This window comes from Camellia sinensis, chromosome 3 (assembly GCF_055761805.1).
Source record: "Camellia sinensis isolate YWXY chromosome 3, ASM5576180v1, whole genome shotgun sequence".
Taxonomy (NCBI): Eukaryota; Viridiplantae; Streptophyta; class Magnoliopsida; order Ericales; family Theaceae; genus Camellia; species Camellia sinensis.
This window is the reverse complement of record NC_138963.1, coordinates 212,931,070-212,949,508: the sequence shown is the minus strand read 5'-3', so window position 1 is coordinate 212,949,508 and position 18,439 is coordinate 212,931,070. Positions and strand designations below refer to the sequence as shown.

At 35.4% G+C, this 18,439-nt stretch overlaps 1 non-coding gene across 1 annotated transcript; it reads left to right on the top strand.

The window, feature by feature from the left end:
* The first annotated feature begins 396 nt into the window (after positions 1-396).
* Positions 397-469, top strand: TRNAK-UUU (transfer RNA lysine (anticodon UUU)). The gene has a single exon. It is a non-coding gene; the product is annotated as a tRNA-Lys (tRNA).
* Positions 470-18,439: the final 17,970 nt, after the last annotated feature.

Sequence of the window (18,439 nt, the reverse complement as noted above, 5' to 3'; positions counted from 1 at the left end):
TGAAAAAGTTACTTCACAGCTTATTTAACAAACACTACTCAGCAACTTAAATCTATAATCCAACAGCTATACCAAACAGATTAACAGCTTCTGATTAAAGTCATAATCTATAATCTGTTAAGCTATAATCTATAATCTGTTTTAACAGCTACACCAAACAGCACCAAAGTAACAGTTGTTAATATTCTAAGTAAGAATTTTCCCAAAAACTAGATTGCTGTGTTAAGCAATTATAAGGATTTTCTAGTCCCTTTTCTCTCATTATTCTCGGCAACCAAACCAAGTGGGAAAAAATTGCAACAAATCGATTGATTCCAGTTCAATTGTTTCGATCCCAAAAGTGCAAAATAATTACTTATGAAATATATTAATTAATTTTCTTGTATACCATATTGAGCCGTCTTAGCTCAGCTGGTAGAGCGCGTGGCTTTTAACCACGTGGTCGTGGGTTCGATTCCCACAGACGGCGTTTTGGGGTGGTTAAGTAATTTTTCTTTTATTTTTTCGAAAAATGTTTTAGACTTTTAAGATATTATTAATTTGTCATTTTTTCTCCATGTTTTGTCTTTTTTTCTTTTTATTTATTTATTTATTTATTTAGTGCCAGTTCAATATAGCTGCTTTTAAAGCTCTCTATTGAAGCCCTATTTTTTTAAACTCAAGGTGAGATAGGGTATTATTTGTTAACTTATTTATTGTAGTAATATTTTATGTTCAAGTGTATTGACAATATTATAATAGGGGCGAATAGCGGATATTTTAATCCGTTCGAACCGATTGAACCGAACTGATCCATCGCATTTTGGACAAATGCGTGATAACGAACAGACGGTTGCGAATTGAATTTTTTCAATCCGCCTAGTTTTGGATGGATAGCAGATTTGAGATTCTTTTGACCGCAACTAAACTTTCAAACCGCAAGCACCCGTAATAATTTATAAGATTTTGTGTTTTCAATTTGTTTAAATATTTTGTTTGTATTTTCAATTGAAAAAGAATTTAAATATTTTGTTGTGTTTTCAATTTGAAATCCTTTTATCAAATTGCAAGTGTTGATATTTGGTATTTTTGTATGGAAAATATAAGACTTAATTTTGTTTTTTATTTTTTTTTTGATAAATCAAATTAAATAATTTTTGAATAAAAAAAAGTAATAAAATAGTTTTGATAATGCATTGTTTTTTTAGACGTATTTATTATTGGTATTTGACAATTTACTTGATAACCTTTTGGTTATGTTGAGTTTTATTGTTAACAAAAAAAAAAAAATCTTGACAAGTTGTTTTATTATATTCAAAATTTATAAAAGTTTAAACCGCCAAACTGATTCACATCCATCTGCTAATCCGCATCCGTCAATCCGGCGAGCGGATGTGAATTGATTTTTTTCAATCCACTAACTAGCAGACAGATGACGAATTGAAGATTTTCCTACCGCAACCAAACCGGGAACACCCTTGTATCATAGTCTTTGAAATTCAATATATAACCATTATTTTAATATTTTATTATTACTTTTAAATTGAGATTTCTAATACTAGCATAAGTTGTGTTTGTATGTAGAATTCAAAATATAATTTGTAAAAATAAATGAAAGGGAAATGTAATTTTTATTATATTTGCTTTTCCCTGTTTATTTCTTTCTCCTCCACATAACTTTTCTCAATTAATTGATCAAAATACGATTAAAAGTTAGCGAAAATCTCTTAAAATTGTTTTTCCACTTCCCTCTACTAATCAAATAAATAAATAAATAAATAATGGAGACATTCCTATTCCTTTTCAAATATAATTTTTCTTTATTTTTGTTGCTACTGATACAGTGATACATCACTTCGCTAGATTTTGATATTGAATCTGTGGGGAAAAAAAAGGACAAAAATTTAAGTTATATTAATCACTTTTTCTCCTTTTTATTTATTTATTTATTTACCACAAGAAAATCATATTCAAAATCCAAAATTCAACACAATCCACTATCAACACAAATTCATAAATATGACTTCCCCAAAAGCAGCACAAAATCCGTTTGGTTTAGTTTTTGAAAAAAAATTTAAATTTTGAATTGTATTTTGAAAGATAAATTGTTGAAAAGAGTTTTGAAAATTAAGATTTTATTTTGGGAATGATTTGTAGTTTTTTTTTAATTGAATAGATGAATGTGTGACAACATTTAATTGACTGATGTGTAAAATGTGTGAAAATGAAAGAGGAGAAATGAGAGAGAATGAAGAGAAAAAGTGATTGATTAATTTATAAATAATATTAAAAAAAGAGAGAAGAGAGAAATTTTTTTTTTAATTTTTTTAACAATTTATTAATTAAATATATTTAAAAAAATTATTTAAATATTAATTTAAAAATTAAACCAAACACTACATTGGGGTGTTTGGTTTAGTTTATTTTGGCCGATTTATAGATTTTAGCTTTGGAAAAGTTATTTTGGACTGTTTAGTTAAACTTATTTTAAATAGTTTCTGATTCTAATAATTTATTTTAACTCAAAAAAGTTGATTCTAAGAAGCTGCTCACCTCTTGCTTCTGATTATTAACTTCTGCTGTAGACATATTAATTTAAGGTTATGTTCTTAATTTTTTTAAAAAAAAAAAGAAAAAAAAAAAAAAGAAAATGACCCTAATGAACTATAGGTTATTATTATTATTATTATTATTATTATTTTGGTACACAAAAAGTTTAGGAGGAGGGGAGGCTATCCCACTCCAGGGTCAGGGCCAGCGTTACGCAAGATCGCTCACCAACAAAGGGTTGTCGGTAGCAAGACTCGAAGCTAAGCCAAATGAGCGAAGGGAACGAACCTTACTAACTGAACCAACCTTTGTTGGTATAGATTATTATTATTATTATTATTATTATTATTTATGAGAAATGTAAAAGTAGTGAATAATAAAAAATAAAAGTTAATTCAAAAGGGTATTTCACAGCTTATTTAACAAACATTGCTCAACAATTTAAATCTATAATCTAACAGTTACACTAAACAGATTAATAATTTTTAATTAAAATTATAATTTTTAATCTATTAAGTTATAATATATAATTTGTTTTAAAAATTAGGGGCATTGTCTTCCGAGTGACGTAGTTGATGATGCCCAAGAGTGTTCCTCCATGTGCGTCTGCGCATGTTGTTGGTCGAGAAAGAATCCGATACTGTGCTTCCAATTAACAGTGATCCCACAAACTACCTGTTGAATGTATTGAAAGTGCTTATATACTTTGGATGGTTTGGACCGTAATTTGTTTAATGATTTTTTTGGTTAAATTATAAAGTTCAAAAAATTAAAGTACTTTAGAATTAATTTTTTTACTTTTAATTAAAAAAATGTAAAATAAATAAATAAAAAAAATGAAAGATGCTTTTGACTTTTTTATATAAATTTTAATTTTTTTTAACTATTCTATCACCTTTCCAAACAACTCTTAGAGTACGTTTGTTTGGCGGATTATATTAGATGAGATTATTAGTGAGAGGATTGTTAGTGAAAAGATTGTTAATACAATAATGACTTGTTAATATGTGGATTGTTAGTGATGAGATTAAGTAAAAGTGTGTTTGTTTTAATGATAGTGTGGAAGATGATTAGTGATGAGATTGTTAAATTATTTTTATATAAAATAAATAAATAAAGTATTTCTATATTAAAAAAAAAAACTAAAACAAATAGGTGCACTTGGTAAAAAAAAATAAAATTAAAAAATTAATTTTTTTATATAAAATAGATTCAATCCCTTCACTATTTTTCTAATCTCACTTAAAATTTATCCAAGTTAATCCCCTTACACGGGAATTACTAACCCCCATCACTACTAATTGTTAGCTATATATTTTGTAAAAGCCAGTTACAATCCGACACGTGGCAGAATAAGGGTATTATTGGAAAATAATTTAAGTCTTCAATCCTGATCGTACACGTGGTGATGATAATTGGTTCTCACATGGTCTGAGCAACATTGGATCAGTAAAGAAACGCAAGGTGACGTGGCTTCAACGGTTACTCATATTCAAATTCAAATACAGGAAGGAAGCCTAACTGCAAATGGTGGCATAATAGAGCTACTTCTAAGGCAACATGATCAGAGATCATGGAGGAGCAGTTCGACGGTTCGAAGAGCAGTTCGAAGGTCATCTTTGACAAGTATAAATAGCAGAAGGACCCCCAGGACAAGGGACGGAATTCAGATCATGCATACCAGTCTTTATTTCATATTTTACTTTCCAGTTTTACATTCCTGTACTTTCAATACCTGCACTTTACATATCTGCACTGCACTTCAATTCATAGGAGTAGTCTCAAGTAGATTCAAGAAGACTGTTGCTGTAAACCTCTTCGAGGCTGAGTTTGGACTATTGTAAATTTTTCATTTTTATGAAATACTTCCATTATTCTTCATATTAATTGTTATTTCTCTTAATTTCTCCTAAGTCAAGCCACCAGTAAAAGTCCTCTTCATTGAGGCTGAAAGAACTAAAATACAATCGTCTGGTAATTGGTTGGCAATCACAATTTCTGTAAGGACTGATTGATCCTTGCTGGCACGCTCACATTTACAAAAATACCCTTCAAAAAGCCAAAAAGCCAACACTAATCCTATGATATTTTGTTACATCCAAATAAAGATTTGGTGAGTCTCACAGATTGATAATCCAATCCTCCCTCTCAAATCCCCAATCAAACATGGCCTTAGTTAGAAGCCACTACCACCTTAGTGCTTGTTCGATTCTCACCAGTGCCTCTTAAGATATAACAAACAAACAAGGACTTGAAATGAAAGGCACTTTTTGTGACTTACATTATAAGTTGGTTCCTGGACCACCACCAGGGTACCAGAAGAAGCTTCAAAAGCCCTCCTGTAACTTTGCAAGGGAGGATTATCCCTCATCAATGTTTCCATTCACTTTTTTCTCTATTTAGTAAAAAATATTTTCAAATGAAAATTATTTTTTATGAAAATATTTTTTTAGAAATTTTTTTTTATGTTTAGTGGGGTAGTGATGAAATGAAAATGGATGTGAAGGTGGTAGCATGGTGTTGGGCCGCAGCAACGGTGATGATGGCAGTGGTCGTGGTGATTGAGGTGAGAGTGGCGGTAATAGTATAATGACATTGGTAAAATTTTAGTTCAGGAAACGCTTTCTACCTCTTAAAAGTGAAAAACATTTTTTGCCTACTTATTTTCTGTTGACCATTAAAAATATTTTTCGTTAACTTTTATTTTTCATTGTACCAAACACCAAAAATATAAAAAAAATTGTTTTTCAAAATATTTTCTACCCGAACAAACAGAGCATAAATTTTATTTTATTTTTATACATAATAGAGTTTGCATTGAAGAGGGGGTTGTTGGATCTTTGTAGGTTCTATGTTTTGAACTATTTGTACGTTCTATTTGGTTAGAATAATTGAAGCCGTATTTGGTAGAATTTTTAACAATTTATTTATATAAAAAATTAAGTTGATTGGTCAATTATATAACTAAATGATCAAATTAAATTTGTCTAAAAACAAATGAATCCCAATTGGACAAATTCTTGACTCTTTAAAATAGAATAGTCAAAAACTTACTTTCCTTAGAGATGGAACTTATTTATTAAACCATTGTTGACGATGACTTGTGAAGCTTTACTTTTAGAAGATGACTTGTGAAGACCAATTATGCTGCCCAGTGACTTCCCGAAAGATTGTCCTCCTTTGCACGTTTGTTCCATGAAGTAACAAATGTTCTACAATTATGATATAAGCTCTGCCTTTTAGAATATATACATATGTAAATCGAATTTACTAATTATCTTTTCATCTTTCATTTGATTTTCTAATTTTCATGGTGAATTGTAGTCACAGTCCCGATTGAAAAAAAAATATATAAACAAAGTGATTCTCTGCTAGATATGGTGAATCATGTAATATGCACATGACAATAATAGTTTAGTAACTATCAATATAGAATCTATACTAAATGTGCAGGTCACTTAGTATGAAATTTTTTTAACATTTTTTTTTTCATTTCTATACTATTTGATGTCGTCTTGTTGACACTAAAAATTGTATATTCTCTGTCGATTGTATGTAACAAATGCAGAGAATTGGTCCAGTGGATGCTAGGTTTAAAGACTACGAGTTTCCACAAGTTTACAAATGAAAAGTGAGTGAATATGAAGCCTAGAATACAGAGCAAGTGACAGAAAGGAAATAGTCCAAGAGACAGACGTGGCAGTTGCAGTTTTCCTGTTGATTCGTCTAGTAATGAAGTGGAACGTGGCCAAACACGGCCCAGGCGTCAAGCCATAAAGTTAGCATGCAAGGCATACAGGATACGCGTCATGTTTCCTAGAAGGAGAAAAGCTGCAACAGAGAAGCAGTTACTGGCAGTTGCAGAGATCATGGGCATTAAAGTGGAAGTAGCTGGCTATATGATAGGACACGCGGCAGTAGAGCAGCAGTGGAGTTTAAAGACCAGCAATATAAAAGCTGGGAATTCGAAGTTAGAAAGGATCTTCAAACAAATTTACAACCCTTATAGCACTAGGAGTAACTTAACTTAGTTAGGTCTTACTTAGGAGTAGTCTATCTGCAGTTCAGTTTCTGTAACTAAGAATTCTCTGTCGATTGTCATGTACATTGAAGTGGAAGTTTAATTTTACTGATTAAATTCGAAGTTTGTTTGTTCAACAATTGATTTTCAATTTATTCCTTCTTGTTTCTTCGCATTGAAGTCTCCAAAGAAGTCCTTAAATCTGTCAAGGCATAGAACGTTCAGACCATAATTGCTTGATTTGTTATTGTTTGGAAAAGTTTGGCTTCTCTATCGAATCACCCCTGTCGATTTGGCCCAGGCTAGATTTTTTGCTAACATATTTTGGCACGCCCAGTAGGACCTATCTAATTTGGAGTGATGGCTAGGAAGAAATAGCATGAAGTCTTTGAAGATCTTGAGAAAAGGATCGAAGATGAAGAAGAGTTGGACGATGGAATTGATGGAGTACAAGACAACTTAACTGATGGCCATTCAGTGTCCAGGCAAGAAATAGGCCAAGGAAGTGGCCAAAACTGGCCAATCCAGTTGTCCACCAGTTGATCCAAGAAGGGCTCTTTTGCTGCATACCTAGCAAACAATTGGTTCCATGTCAGCATATGAGAACCAAGTGATGATTGATGACTTAATGGCTTTGTTTGAAAAGGCCAACATTAAGCCCAGTCAATCAAGAAAGATTGGAGAGGAAGCACAAGGGAAAAAAACACAACCTAAGTCCCAAATGACCCCTCAACAGCATAAAAAAGTAAGTGAACCTCTATCATTTTATAGACCTCCCACACTCCAAGAGAGATATGAGGAGGGAATAAGCATAAATCCAATGTTTGAGAGGGAACAACCCACATATCATACAAACCCAGTGTTTAATTACAATGTAAATAATATGGGAATGAGACCTAGGGGGCAACTAAGGCCACAAATGTATGATAATCTTGCTTTTGAAGGGCCTGGTTATCAGGCTATGGCAGAACAGAGAAATAGGCCATTTAATCAAGTAAGGCCTCAAGATGCAAGGGATTTTACCATGCCTCAACCATATTTTGAACCCTACATGAGGCATCCAAGGCCTAGATGGCCTAGTCTTCCTAATCCTTACTTCCAACCGGGGGTTGAAGGAGGAGGGCAATACTTAGAACCTCAAGTCAACAGACAACAAATAATGAACATCATACAGGAAATGTATGGTCCAGGCTTGAGAAGGCCAGATAGACCAATGTTTAGGAGCCCTTATCCTCCATGGATGGAAACAATTCCCATTCCAAGGAATTACAGAATTCCTGAGTTTACTTTGTTTACAGGGGAGGAAAGACAATCAACCATAGAACATGTGGGCAGATTCATACTCCAGTGTGGAGAACCTGGTTATGATGATAATTTAAAGTTAAAGCTCTTTCCTCATTCTTTGTCGAAAGTGGTGTTTACTTGGTTTATTAACTTGCCAGAGAACTCTGTTCACACTTGGCAAGACATGGAAAATCAGTTTCGTGCTCAGTTCTTTAGAACTGAACCTGAAGTGACAATGGTGGACTTGTCAAAATTTAAACAAAGACAAGGAGAAAGTATAGAACAGTACATTGACAGGTTTAAAAAAGCAAAAAACCGCTGTCATGTATACATGCCTGAAATAGAAATAATAAGATTAGCCCAAAATGGTTTGGATTTTGAGCTTAGGAAAAAATTTGAAGGCATGATGTTTAGGGATTTATTTGAGTTGTCTTCAAGGGCAACTAGTTATGAGTTCATTCTTAAAGAAGAACAACATATAAACGTAGCCTCATTGGAACTTATTATCAAGAAGTCAAATTTGACATGGAAGTTGATATAGATGTTGCCCAAGTAATAGGTAAAAAACCTGTGGTTTGTGAGACATTAAGAAAGACAGACCAATCTATAAACATGCCAGCAACACAACCCGCCAAAAAGAATGTGGCTATATCACATAGATAATATTCTTTTGATTTTGTCTAAAGCAGATGCATTATTTGATAAGTTATTAACAAATAAGTTTTTAACTTTAACTCCAGGCCACAACATTCCTAAAGAAAGGGACAGAGTTGCCAAGGAATATTGCAAATGGCATAATTCTTTCAGACATTCTACTAATAATTGTGTTACATTTCGCAATTGTGTGCAGTTAGAAAGGGATGTTGAAATATGCCGAGAAAGATAAAGGGGTAATGGCAGTTGACAGTGATCCATTTCCTAGTATGATGGAAATCATTATGGTGGCTACTGATCAGAAGAAAAAAGGGAAAAATCCTAGAGTTCTGCTAGTGGAGTTAGAAAAACTTCACAAGGAAAGGCTGGAGAAAATGGCAAAAGAAGCAAAAGGAAAAAGAGTTCAAAAGGAACCAAGTGAGAGTTTCATCTGTTTCAGATGTGGTTTTGAGAAAGAAAAAACTAAGGCCATTGTGATTAATGAGATTCAACAAATTGGAAAAGATGTTGGCCTGAGGTTTAATACTATGGGAAGTGGAGATTTACAAATTTTTTATAGCGATTGTTTGTTCTATGATGGAACAGGTCCTGGAATTTTTGGACCTGTAGAGAACTATGGTAAGGATGATGCTCCATTCTTATTCCAGGGAGCACCTGTTCATCCATGCTTGGTTGGAGCTAGTAAATTGAGGGCTATTCTCAATCAACATAAGGGTTCTAAGCCTTATGGAAACCCCAAAGGTTCTAACTAGGCCATATAGTGGCCAGCAGCAGCAATTTGGTGCATCACATAGTGGCCATCAACAATTTAGAAGGCCATATGGAGGGCATCAACAATTCGCAAAACCATCTGGAGGATATCAACAACAGCATCATGGCCCTAGAGTGAGGCCAGAAATGCAACTAGTTCAGCCAAGAATGGTGAAACCTCCAATACCATCCCATTTGGGATGGCAAGGAGTGTCACATCCAAAGTTTTCCATGAGTGGTTGGAGACCAATGAGAGAAACAAGAACTCAAAAAATAAGATAACAAAGAAGGTTTCATGCTATGATGTCCACTGCTGCAGGGGATAAACCATCTGGAAGACAAGACTTAGTGTGGACTAGGGAAGGATTGGTTCCTGCTGCTAAAGGAAAAGAAGTGAAAGGTTCAACTTCTAAGACCCATCCAGTACAACCAGTTCAGATTTTGAAAAGGAAAATGGGACTAGAAGAAACTGAAGATAGACCTGTGGGTAAGCTTTCATAGAAGGCTTTGTTAAGGCAAAAACTAAAACAGTTAGAAAAAGATCTGATGTCTGATAAAAAAGATAACAATAACAAAAAAGATGTGGCAATGAAAGATGATCAAGATCAGGAGATGGTCAGTGATAACAAGAATGTTAATGAAGAGGTTGAAGAAGATGAAGCGAAATCCGACAGTTCTGGTGATGACTTTGGAGAAAAGTTGGCTGCTATTCATTTTGGTTCTTTGCCCCCTTCCAAAGAGTGCAACATGATTATGGCCATCCCATAGAGGTTTCAGGCCAAACCAAACCAGCTAGATAACTTAGCAGGTGATGTTGAAGATTTGACAGAACCAGCTGTTCAGATAGCAATAGTTGAGACACAGGCCAAGCCATTGAGATCAATCGAGGTCATTAAGTCTGTCGATGGAAAGAAAGTTGTACTTCAAAAACCAGAAGATAAGCTTATTAAGCATCTAAGGCCTCTGTATGTTAAAGCTTTTTTGGATGGAGTACCAGTGGAAAACGCGTTGGTAGACAATGGAGCTATTGTCAACATTCTCCCATCTAGGACGCTGAAGGCTATTGGTAAGTCTGTTGATGACTTACTTCCTACTGAGGTAAATATAATTAATTTTTTTGGTGGATCACCTAAGGCTAGAGGAGTAGTAGCTTTATAGCTTCAAGTTGGTTCCAGATTAATTGGAACAACTTTCTTTATAATAGACTCCACTTCTAATTACAATGTGCTCCTAGATAGGGATTGGATTCACCTTAATGGGTGTGTACCTTCGTCTCTACACTAAACATTAATTTTTCTAACTAGTGGTGGTCAGAATAAAAAAGGAATGGAAATCTTTTGGGCTGATGCAAATCCTTTTGTTACTGATGTCAACAACATAGAGGCTGTGTTGTATGATGAGGATTTGGGCCCAGTTGTGATTGATAAAGAAGAAGTCAAATCACAAGGAAAAGGCTTAACAACTGAAGAGTTCAAGGCCTTCATTGAGGAAGGTTTTAAGAAGATAGGCTAGGAATTGGCCAAACCAAGCCTGATGCAGAAGCAAAAGAGGCTTGTGATAGAGGAAGTTGTTGAAGATGAGGGGTGATGCAAGTGTAAGTAACGGAAGAAGACAAGCTGGAGGAGACAACTGATGTAATTAGATTTACTTTTTCTAGGCTTTTTTTTTATTTCTTTTTAGAAAGTAAGTTTAGCCCTGAGTGTTTGCTTAGTTATTCTTGGGCAGAATGTGTAATCGATAGTAGCCCTTTGAGTTATAAAGAAGTGCAACTGGAACATCTGAAGGCAGCTCCTGCCAAACTTGATGATCTCAAAGCAGATGTGCAGGACTCTTTAGAGGAATATAACTTAGGAACTAAGGCCTGTAAGAGGCCCATCTATGTAAATGCTAATCTATCTAATGAATGTAAGAGCAAACTAGTTAGTTTGCTTTCTGAGTATGTGGATTGCTTTACATGGACTTATGAAGAAATGCCTAGATTAGATAGAACATTGGTGGAGCATAAACTCCCAATTAAAGGAAATTTTTTTCCTCATAAACAACCCCCAAGGAGGATGACTAATGAAGTCACCTTATTGGTCAAGGAAGAGATCGAAAAGTTGCTCAATGCAAGTTTTATTAGAATAGCCAGGTATGTTGAACGGCTATCTAATATTGTCCCTGTAATGAAGAAAAATGGTAAGTTAAAAGTGTGTATAGATTTTAGAAATTTGAATCAAGCAACTCCTAAAGATAAATATCCTATGCCAGTGGCTGATCTGTTAGTTGATTCAGCAGCCAAGAGCAAGGTTTTGTCCTTTATGGATGGACATGCTGGGTATAATCAGATCTTTATTAACCCAGAGGATAAACATAAGACAACATTTAGATGTCCTGGTGCCTTAGGAATATTTGAATGGGTAGTCATGCCTTTTGGATTGAAGAATGCGGGAGCAACTTATCAAAGGGCAATGAACTTCATTTTCCATGATTTGATTAGAAAATATTTAGAAGTTTATATAAATGATGTAGCTATCAAATCTGACAATTTTGATGAGCATCTAGAATATTTGCAGCAAACATTTCAAAGAATGAGGACATACAAACTCAAAATGAACCCTTTAAAGTGTGCATTTGGGGTATCTGCTGGAAATTTCTTAGGCTTTTTAGTACATCACAAAGGAATAAAAGTGGATGCTAATAAAGCCAAAGCGAAAGCCAAAGCCATTTTGGGGGCAAGACCTCCAGTCTACAAGAAAGAGTTACAAAGTTTTCTTGGAAAAGTAAATTTTTTGAGGAGATTCATAGCTAATTTGGCCAAGAAAACTTTAGCATTCTCTCCTTTGGTAAAAATTAAGTCAGAGCATGAGTTTAAATGGGAAGTGTGCCATCAAGAAGCTTTTGACTTGCTCAAAAAATACTTGACAAACCCTCCAGTGCTTATGCCACCAGTGGCAGGAAAGCCTTTGAAATTGTATATATCAGCTTCTGACCTGTCGATTGGTTGTTTATTGGCTCAAGAAAATGATATGGGTCATGAACAAGCCATTTACTACCTAAGTAAAAGGTTAAATGATGCTGAAACTAGATATAATTCTGTTGAGAAATTGTGTTTGGCACTTTATTTTGCAGCCATTAAATTGAGGCATTATTTGCTGCCAACAGAAGTGTTTTGTAATAGCACAAACAGATGTTATTAAATATATGTTGTCTAAGCCAATTTTAAGGGGGAGACAGGGTAAATGGATATTAGCATTAATTGAGTATTGTATCAAATATGTGCCATAAAAAGCAGTCAAGGGGCAAGCTTTGGCTGACTTCTTGATGGAACACCCTGGCACTTCTGTCGATTTAGACCTATATGAGGTCAATTTGGTGGAAAGTGAACCATGGAAATTGATGTTTGATGGTTCAAAAACAGATGAAGGAGTTGGAGCATGTATTGTGTTGATTGCACTAAATAAGCAAATATATCAATTTGCATATCAGTTGGAAGCACAACATGTACAGTCTTGTAATCAAGCTGAATATGAAGCCTTGATAATTAGTTTAGAATTGGCCATAGAATTCAGGATTAGAAGCCTCCAGGTTTTTGGAGATTCCCAGTTAGTCATTAAACAAGTTATGGGAGAGTTCAAATGTGTCAGTGGTGCTCTAGAAGAGTATTTAACTGAGGTCAAATGGTTAACTAGTTTCTTTGACCATATCACATTCACACATAGGTTTAGACTGGAGAATAAAGAGACTAATGAGATGGCTCAAGCAACTTCTGGACTAAAAATACCTAAAGGAGCTCAAGAAAGGGTGATTCGAATTCAGAAAAGAAACTTTTTTGCACTTAAAAATAAGTGTAGGAATTTCCTATCGATTCTCACTTTGGATGTGACAAAAGAAGATTGGAGATTCCCTTTAATAAAGTACCTATCGAATCCTAGTGAAAAACACAGTAGGTAGGTGAGGTTTCAAGCCCTAAACTATGTTTTCATGGGAGATGATTTGTTCAGGAAGGCTCATGATGGTTTGACTATGCTTTATATTGGTAAATTAGACCAAATGAAAGATATAGCTGAAGCACATGAAGGAATTTGTGAGGCCTATCAAGCTGGTGATAAAATGAGATGGTTGATTAACAGGTATGGTTATTTTTGGCCATCCATTAGAAAAGATTTCATAATGTATGCAAAAGGATGTCAGAGTTGCTAGAAGCATGGCAATATTCAAAGGGTTAAACCTTGGCCTTTTAGAGGATGGGCAATGGATTTAATTGGGCAAATTTTCCCAACATCTTTTAAAGCACATTCTTACTTATTGGTAGCCACTGACTATTTTACTAAATGGGTAGAGGCAATATCTTTAAAAGTGGTGACACAAGTCCAAGTTATTGAGTTCTTGAAAAAGAATTTGATACGTAGGTTTGGTTTACCCCAATCTATCACTGCCGATCAAGGTACAGTGTTCAATGGGGATGAGATTAAAGAGTTTGTCAAAGAATACGGCATTCAGATATTAAACTCTTCACCATATTATGCCCAAGCAAATGGACAAGCCGAGGCAACAAACAAGATTGTCAAAAATACTTTAGAGAAAATGATTGAAGACAATCCTAGAGATTGGCATAATCTCTTGTCAGAAGTGCTTTGGGCTTATAGAAATTCCAAAAGGAATAGTACAGGTACAACTCCATATGAGTTGGTTTATGGGCATGATGCTGTATTACCTTTGGAAGTGACAATGAGATCCAATCGACTGGCCAAGCATTTGGATATTCCTATGGATGAATATTCAGAGGCATTATCGATTGAGTTACAAGATTTAGAAGGAAAAAGAATTGTGGCTTTTAATCATTTGGTGGCTCAGAAAAAGAAAGTTTAGAGAAGTTATAACAAGAAAGTTAAGAGTAAATTATTTTCTGAAGGAGAATTAGTGTGGAAAACCATTTTACCAGTTGGATTTAAAAGCCCAGAATATGGTAAATGGTCTCCAAATTGGGAAGGACCATTTAAAATACATAAGGTTCTTAGAGAAGAAGCCTATCATCTTGCTTCTTTAGAAGGTGAGCCACACAGAAGGTTAATTAATGGCAAGTATTTAAAGAAGTATTATCCAACCATGTGGGAATGCATGAGTTCATACACATGAAAACAAAGATATATGACAGAAAGAATAAAGCCAAAACAAATGTAATAAGTATTTTCATTAAACTTGTATCAAAAGTACAGATGGACAAATAATGTAATTTTTTTACATTTGGCCTAATCCCTTTGGAAATACATTGAGAGTCTGCTCCAAGCTTGAAGAGCAGTCTGATGCTTTAGCTTATTTTGCCTAAGTTTGGTTTGGGCTTGCTTGAAAGCTAGTGGACCACTTTTTGTTTAAGTAAGAAGGTTTGGAATTTGCTGAGAAAGGTTGGCTTGCTCTTGTTTGATGGCAGCTTTCTGGGCTCTCACGTGGGCCAGTTGAGTTTCTAGCTGAGCTTCTTCTGCTGTAAGAGTGTTAAATTGAGCAATAAGGGAGTGTGATCTAGCAGATGCTTCAGTTAAAGCATGCACTACTTCCCTCACTTATTCAGTTTGATTCTCAACAGTTTTTGGCTCAATCTGAAATTGATTTATAGCCATTAAATGCTGAGGAAGCTCTGAAATGAAGGTTTGAAAGATTTGCACTTGGTTTGGATCAAAAAGTTGAGGCATCAGTGGTGCAATGGCTCCCAAACAGTCAGTCAAAATTGTAGTTTGAGAAAGAGCCAAGACATCCAGTGGTTGACTAAGTAAATTAAAAAATTGTTCAATAAGTTCTTGCTCTTCATTGGATAGGTGCTTCAATTTTTCTTCAACAGTCAAATTAGCAACCGTTTCTTGAACAGCAGAAATTCCCAAAAGTAAATCTTGAATGGAAGAAGATGAGATAATTGCAGGCTGTAGTTATAAAAAAATAAAGTTAACAAATAAAGAACAATGAATATGGAAAATGATATGAGTGATTATTACCTCTGTGGCAATATGAGGTGAGGTAGAAGTACCCAAGATCTCTTTTGAGGGACTTTGAGCTGGTGTAGTCTGCACCCCCATATCAGCAGTCAATGATGTTTGAAAAAGCATCTCAGTCTTGCATAAGAGAATGAAAGGGGATTGTTTTTAAACCATATACATCTATATATATATATATATATATAAAATAAGAATAAGGTGTATGGGTGAGAAAATGTTACTTGTGTTGGAAATGACTGAGTAACGGAAGTGATGATAGTTGGTTGAGGAACTCTCATATCACTTGAGGTTGATTCATCATCTAAAACCTCAGTATCAACTCTGTCAACTTTATTTAGAAGGTTGTCATCTGGCTCAAAAACATGTTCATAGACAGGAAAACCTCTGTCGATAGAAGATGTGTGGCTGTCAGAATTAGTGGGTAAGTCAATTGGAGCTTCTCTGACATGATCTGAATTAACTAGATCTTCTTGAGCATGTTCAGGAATTGTTGATTCATCTGCAGAAGAGGCCACACCAGGAAAAGTGATGACTTCATCAGTTCCATGTGGCACCCCTCTAAGAGGGAAGGCCATTAGGTCTCCTAAAGCCACTTCTTGGGGAATTTCAAACAAAATTTGAGCCAGTTCAGGAGCCAAGTTTCTTAAAATGGCTCTCCTTTGATCAATTTATTCTTTCTCAAGGGGGTTTGGTTGAGACTCTGGCAATTCAGTTTGGCTTTCAGGATGACTAACTTGTGCCTCAGCCAGTTCTTCATTCTCAGGAAGAGGAGGAGATAGGTTAGTATGAGTTTCAGGTATATCTTCATGAGAAGAAGAACGTGTGGCCAAAGAAACAAGTCTTCTCTTTTTGTATGACTTAAGATATGTCTGAAAGAGAAAGAGGAAAATGTTAGACAAGCAAAATAGAATGTCATTATGTTTAAAATGATAACAAAATTGACAGATTGAGTAAGATTTATACTATTATGGGACGAGAAGATGAACTACTGGAAGAAGAAGAAGCTAGTGTAGCAGGAGTTTGTGAAGGAACTAGTTGTTCTTGCTTTCTTTTAAGTCTCCTTACAAGTGCTGCACCACTGGAAGAGGAAGAAGCTGGTGCAGCCGGAGATGGTGGAGAAGCTGGTTCCTCTTGTCTTCTTTTAGATCTCCTCTCACGTGTTGCACCACCTTCCGATGTTGGTTGAGAAATACCACCTTCTGGCTGTGATTGAGATGCAAAGAATTTTTAAAGTTCTTCTTCTCTAGTCTGAACCCTTTGTTCAGTCTCCACACCTGGGTTGTAAAGTGTGAAACCTTCAACATTAGTGGTGTTTAAGGGATTACCCTTATGCTTTCTTTTCTGGATAATGGGAGTAAGCCTTTCTATAGCCAAAGGAATGGCTTTGACTGGGGACTCAGCTGCATATATATAAAAAAGATATATCCTGTTTTACACCCAAAAGAGAAATTTTAAACAAGAAATATAAAGTAAGAAGAAAATAGCTGTTTACCAATGCTCATGGTCACTAATTTTTTGTTGTCAGGATGCACATTCCAGAGGCATATTTGAGCTTCTTGATTAAAGATTACTGCACTCATAAAAAGCCACCAGTCTCTGAATCATGTAGAGAGAAAGGGTGTGACTTTGCAGTAGTAGAAGCTAAATTGATCAAATAATTCTTGATTGTGAACTAGAAGGGCCTCCACATCTGTTTGATTTTTGAATTGAATTCTAGCTCCAACTTGCTCATGAACAGTGGGATGAAAATATGGGCAAGGAACAGTTTGCTAGAGACCCATTTGCCTAACCCATTGACAGGGGTTATAGCTTTCAAAACTGCAGTTAGAAATTTTGTTAGTTGAAAGGGACCCTCCCACTAAAATGTTTCTTGGAGTAAGGATCTTAGCCCAAAAATGCTTTTGTTCTTGTCTCAACTCATCACCCAATACAGAAGGACCATCATGGACATATGTGAGTCTAGATGAGGAGTAATGAAGTTGGTGAAAAAGGATGAAAAGCTGAGAATCTCTGTCAATAAGTAATTCATAAAGAAAAGTGAACACCTTAGTGAAAGAATTAGAGGTGGCTGGTCTAAAGGAAAGAAAAATTCAACATAACTTTGGCATGTGGGGAGAAATAGAGTTTGAGTAATAGGCCTAATTTCAGGAAAATAAGCATAAACCCAGACTTGCAAAAGCCAGAAAGGACCACCACCATTATGATCAATTTCTTTATCCACTAAAGAAAAGAGACCTCTGTATAAGGTGCCTAGTAAAAAGGAGGGCAAAAGCCAATTCTATATCCTCCTAAATGCAAGTGGCTAATGCTAGGTATTCTTTAGTGATTTTCAAACCAGGAACACAAAGAAAATGTTGGGAAAGCCATAGTAAATAAAAAGTTGTTCTTTCCTCATCTGTGGGTTCAAGGCCAAATTTTTGGTACTTTGTTTGAAATTTCCCATAATTGAGGTCAGTGTCCAACTCGATAGGTGTTTTTAGGGTTAAAAGGGCACTGATATGTTGACCAGAAAAAGGGAGGCCAGTCAAATGGACTACATCAAGAATAGTAGGTGACATCATACCACATTTTAGAATTAGGGACTTACGTGATGAAGACCAAAAACATGTAGCAACACTAATGGCCCATTCGTCCATATCTAGAGAGAAAGTTCATAACCTGATGACCTCGTAAATACCTAAAGCTCTCCAGAGATCAATGTCGTATATCATCATCCGTTAGACCCATCGTTTCCAGTTTGGATTAGGTTTTTGCCATGTGCGTAGAGGATTAGGGCTGGAATCCCAATGGTTCCATGATAGCTTTACTTTGTTGAAGAGTAATGTTTTAGTGTCTGTGTAGACACCCCATTTTTGACCGACCTTAAGACTCAGACGTCACCGATTGAGCGCTTGGTGGTGTTGCATATCGTGCTCGTTCAGAGGTTTCAGAGTCTCGCCTGCGAGCCTTGCCTCCGGACTTCCGGACTCTTTCGTGCCTTGCCTCGGTTTGTGAACCAGGCTCTGTTTTCTCTATTTTCTCTTCCCGAAGGGAGGGAGAGGTCTCAAAGATCATCTCTCAAGGGCCGCAGGCTACGTTTTGTGGTCGTAGGCCATTTTTCCCGTTTGGAGTCCGGTTTCCGATTTTTCGGAGCCGTTGGCCGTGTGCCTCGGTTCGGGACCGCTTAACCACCTCCGTTTGCTCCGATTTTTGGCATGCATCTTATTTGCTCCCTTTTGAGGGACACTGTGGATCG